Source organism: Leptonychotes weddellii, chromosome 4, assembly GCF_054177405.1.
Source record: "Leptonychotes weddellii isolate Sample4059 chromosome 4, ASM5417740v2, whole genome shotgun sequence".
NCBI lineage: Eukaryota > Metazoa > Chordata > Mammalia > Carnivora > Phocidae > Leptonychotes > Leptonychotes weddellii.
In genome coordinates this window covers 137,944,614-137,950,044 of record NC_138372.1, presented here as the reverse complement: position 1 = coordinate 137,950,044, position 5,431 = coordinate 137,944,614, and positions in this window count along the sequence as shown.

Below are 5,431 nucleotides of genomic sequence, written 5' to 3'. Positions count from 1 at the left end.
TGGAAACATCTCTTTTTTCGTGTGGCAGTAGGATAGGGTTTCAGAGGTGAGGGTGTGAGGGAATAGGGCTGCAGAGGTGGGTGGGGGCCCTCATTGTGGAAGGCAGAATAAAACAGCAAGGAAGATGGACACTTCATTCGGTACACACCGGGGAGCTATCACAGGTTCTTAAGGGGCAAGTAAATAATAAATCAATTTTGAAAGGATTTGACTAGAGGCCATGTGTAGAGGGAAGAGTTTAGAGACAGGGATTAGTTAGAAGATTTTGCCGTGGTGATGGCTAAAGAGTATGAATCTCAGTATGGGCAGTGGCAGTAGGAAGGGAAAGAAGAGGATGAACGCAAGAGCTATTTCACAGGGTGATGAAGGGAAAGTGTCCTGAAAATATTACTACCATAAGATACCTGTTTTTGAAAAATATTACCTGTAAACCAGCTTTTGCTGACATAAGCCACAGAATAACTCCTGCTGCTATTGGTATGACTTTTCCCCAGTGCCAATCAGAGTAGCCTTCTGCTAACTATGGTCACAGCAGTCCATGATCATCAGAAGTCACTATTCCTTAAAATATCCATCTAATAGCTGCCATTTATTAAGGGCCTACTCTGTGTCAGTCACTGCACTAGTGTTTCATGTATTTTTCCTGCAGATATTTACATCAATCCAATAAGGAATAATTTTCTCATTTGTCAGGTGTGGAAAATGAAGCCCATTGAAGGGAAATAAATTGCCGGGTGTCTCTCAAGGCTTCCCAAGTCCAAGGCACTTAGCCCGATGGAGATTAAGATAAAAATGCCCCAAATCTTTTGAACCTTTACTAAGACATTTGCTTTTTTCAGAAAAAAATTTCTACTATCTTTTTCCTTTACTTAAAAAATATCCTCCTCCTACCTAATCTCTTGTAGTTTTTTTTATTAATACACATCCAAATACATTGCAAGTATTCCTGAAGAAATAATTTCAGCTTTAGACCTTTCACTTGATTTCCTTGACTTCATTCCATAGTCATATATTAGATGATGCCCCCAAAATTGCCTCCACATGCCAAACCTGTATCCTTTGCATCTCAGATTCATTGTTTCAAATGATTATTTGTGGTCAGTTGTGGGGGAGTTGCCTGGTAGACAACAGGTCAGTTTCAAACATACCGACATCTTTCTCTGTCTCAGAGTGTTTGGACAATTATTTGAATCATTTATTGCATTTTGCCTTTATTTTACTGAAAGAGTGTAAAATATAAAATAAAAGTGTTACTAATAGGAATAAGAAGCATTGATCTTACAAACTTAAGACAACCGTGACTGTCAGAAAGGAACAAATCTTCAGGTTCCCCAAATGCTTTTTAGACTTCAACTGGTTAATTTTTATTCGGTTGTGATGGAAAAATACAAAAATACAGAATCGAGAATATGAGTAAAATGCTAGAACCCCATTACCAAAGATTATATCTAAGAAGCTCTGTATGTAACTATGAATATAAAGTTTATGTCTCTCTGTAGCTACGGACATAGATACAATTACAGATACACACGATTTCTATTCATACTCTGGAATGAAATCCTCCCTTCAAACATATAATTCTATTGTTTAACTTTTACACGTTTAATTTTAATTCACATTTCCACAAACTCATATGTGAGAAGGCGACTATTTACCTCTCTCTTTTTTTTTTTTTTGAAGATTTTATTTATTTATTTGAGAGAGAGAATGAGATAGAGAGAGAGAGAGCATGAGAGGGGGGAGGGTCAGAGGGAGAAGCAGACTCCCCGCCGAGCAGGGAGCCCGATGCGGGACTCGATCCAGGGACTCCAGGATCATGACCTGAGCCAAAGGCAGACGCTTAACGACTGAGCCACCCAGACGCCCCTATTTACCTCTCTTTACCTTCAAAGTTTTCCAATGCTGCGGTCTTATTTAAATAACCTCTCACTTCTTCTTAACATCTACCTTAATCCTTTCAGTCTAAACAGAAATCTAATGCTCTGTTTCTCTACTTTTTTTTTTTTATCTCTCACTTTTCCTCTCAGTTCTGCCCTGCAGCCTTCAACCCTTCAGCTCTTTCCCTCAGCTATCCCTGCTTTCCTCTCTCTTAAAATGTTACCTAAGTGTCTAGATTATTTTTCTTCCTCAAGTGATCCTAAAAGCCTCCAAGCAAAGAGATTAGGAATATAGTCACACAAAGAAGTAGTGATTTGAAATAAAAATAATTCGTGTGTTGGCAGGTGCCCCTCTGTTTCTTAGTATTTATTACATGTGGGTTATTTCTTGCTCATACTCTGTAAACCATAAGAACTATTAAATTCCTTTGCTTGGCACAGTCCTGAGAATCCTGTTATAAGCACTAAATGTAATATTAACAAACAAAATTCAGGGAATTGTGAACACAGAGGACCTAAATTCCAATCTCATGTCTGCCCTTTGTATAATAATAAACATAGCAAAATCTTGCTCATTTTAGAGATGAGCAATAGAGAGGAAAGCAAATCTAAATTCACGAAAAGTTAAAAAAAAAAAACTAAATTCATGAAAAGTCTGAATGAGAGACTTTTAAAAAGCTGCATCATTATACTACTTTTGTATACCAAGAATAATTTGAAAGGCTAAGACTAAGGAGGGTTTTCTAAGTTAGAAGCCCTATTTACCTACTTTAGTGATAATAACCCTTTGGGTAGTTAATAGGATCTATACGCTATATAACTAGCAAATGCACTTATCTCCTTAAAAAACATTTCTTCTTTTAAGTAGACTAATATCCTAACCACCACAACCACACAATCACAGTCTCATCTAGGGGACCGATTTGCTCCTTTTAGATAGCATTAACAGTAAATCCTTGCAAGAATGGTTTCAGTAGAGATTTACATTTTATTTTAATCTCCATAATTAGGGTTATATCCCTGACAAAGTTAGAAAGAGTTACACTGATATTACAATTAAAATAGTATGTGTGAGGGCGCCTGGGTGGCTCAGTTGGTTAAGCGTCTGTCTTCAGCTCAGCTCATGATTCCAGGGTCCTGGGATCAAGCCCTACATCCGGCTCCCTGCTCAGCAAGGAGCCCTGCTTCTCCCTCTCCCCAGTGCTCCTGCTCTCTCTTACTATCTCTCTCTCAAATAAATAAATAAAATCTTAAAAAAAAAAAACACTTAAAAAAATAAAATAAAATAGTATGTGTGATTTCAACTGTGAGGGACTGGTCTAACATTGTTTTAGGCTGTGGCAACCCTCAATCCATCACTCTTAATTTAGCATAAATAATGAAGCGGTAGTTTTGTTATATCATAAAGTGTATGGGCTTTGGAGTTAGAGAAACCCAACTGAGATTATACGGAGGAGTTTATATTAAGAATTTGCAGATTTGGAAATAGTTAACTAGTGCTCCCTCCCCCAAAAACTATTAGGGATAAAGCAAAGGAAAAGCAAAGTGCCACACAAAACCCACAAGATTGAGAGCAGAAAGACTTTAGTGTTTATCTGGCACATATATGACTTTGGACATGTCCTGTAACCTCTCTGACCCTGTTCTCCAGCTACAAAATGATACTACAGTACTAACCTCAGCAAGTTATTTTGAGTATTAAGTTCAATCACATGTGAGAAAAATGTTTTGTAAACCATTCAATGCTCCATTAAAAATGGAAAAACATTTAATTTGCATTTTATTGTTTTTGAAATAGAACTGTTCCTGTCTTGACCTGGAAGAAAAATTTCCTCTAACACTTGGCATCTTTTGAAAAGCTAATAATAAACTCTTCCACCAGTAGTTGACTCGTAATTATTTCATACATTTGTGAAGGGAAGGAAACACGATACAAAGTAGTGATTTTAGACAAACTGTCAAAACATTCTTACAACAGTGACAACTTTTTGGTCAGGAAAGCATCCCCATGTAGATGCAATGTGGGGTTTTAAGCGGTTTTGCACTGAAACATCAACAACAGCTCGTAGGTATATTGTTAAAAATGAAATATGCATTATATTTAGTTGAACATGAACTGAAGTTTTACAAAGTTAGTTGAGTAATAGGATCCCAAGATGTGATAAGAAAGAACTGAAGGGGGGGTGCCTGGATGACTCAGTTGGTTAAGCGTCTGCCATCAGCTCAGGTCATGATCCCAGGGTCCTGGGATGGAGTCCCGCATGGAGCCCCACATCACTGAGCCCCGCATCATCCCCGCATCCCTGTATCATCGCATCATCAGGCTCCCTGCTCACTGAGGAGCCTGCTTCTCCCTCTGCCCGCCGCCCTTGCTCATGCCATGCTCACTCTCTCTCGAGTGCTCTCTCTCTCTCTAGCAAAAATAAATAAATAAAACCTTAAAAAAAAGAATGGAAGAGGTTTATCTTGTTGCCCTCAATATTTCATATTTGTATATGAATGAAAATCAAGATAGTGACTATTGACCAATTCCAGATGGTGATAGGTAATACCACCAACAATTGGTTATTGTTAGCAGGACTCTAAGCACTGAATGGAGAAAAACAAGGAAGAGGAAAAGGAAATATGTAATAACAAAATAGAGCTCAGAAATTTAGAAATTTCACCCAGGTGGAAATGCCGATCATTTCCTCCCTGTCAAAATCTCTTCAGAGAGCCTGCTGCCTGCAGACTGTGAGGGCATTCTTTCAGGAATAGGAGCCCTGCCCTACTAACTAGCTCTCTGACCAGCTGATTTGACCAGGAGCAGAGACACCAGGCTCAAACTGGGTCAAATCACATTTTCAAAGACACGGAGGTGGAATTGGATGTTGTTGGCAATGAAGATGCAAGGTCATGAAGAGTCACTGTCAAAACTGGCAGTAGGGCAACCCAAAGTCATGGGCTAGCCAGTGTTAGGAGGGAAAAGAAACTAAAATCTTTACAGAGAAGCAGAATAACCAGTCGGCAGAGAGGAAAATGGAACAGATGTGAAACAAGGACTAAGAGAGATTAGGAGACCAAGCAGCTAGTCAGACAGAGGGAAAGAAAGAGACAGAATGAGAGAGAATCGGTCTGACCGTGCATACTTTCTTCAGCTGGGTTCTGTATAATGTCTTAAAATAAATCTCCTTTCCTTTACTTGTGCCGGCTCCAGTGTGTTTGGTTCCTCAGAACCGAGGGATATTTTAGTAAGACATTCACTGATTGGACTAGCGCCAAAAGTATAAAAGTAAACAAGAAAGACATCTGAACAAATTGCATTTCCAAAACATATACTAAAGCTCACATGACACTAAAAGTCTTTCATTGCTTATTTAATTTTGTGTAACAGCTTTACTGAGATGTAATTGACATAGTATAAAATTCACCCTTCTCTAATTGCCCGTTGACTTACAATTTTCTCCAATTCCATCAGGCTTCCAGATCTAAAGTCCAAGTCTACAAGTAGCCTTAATAACAAAGACAGAAAGGCTAGTACAAGCAAACACACTATGGCAATAAAAAGTGACAGT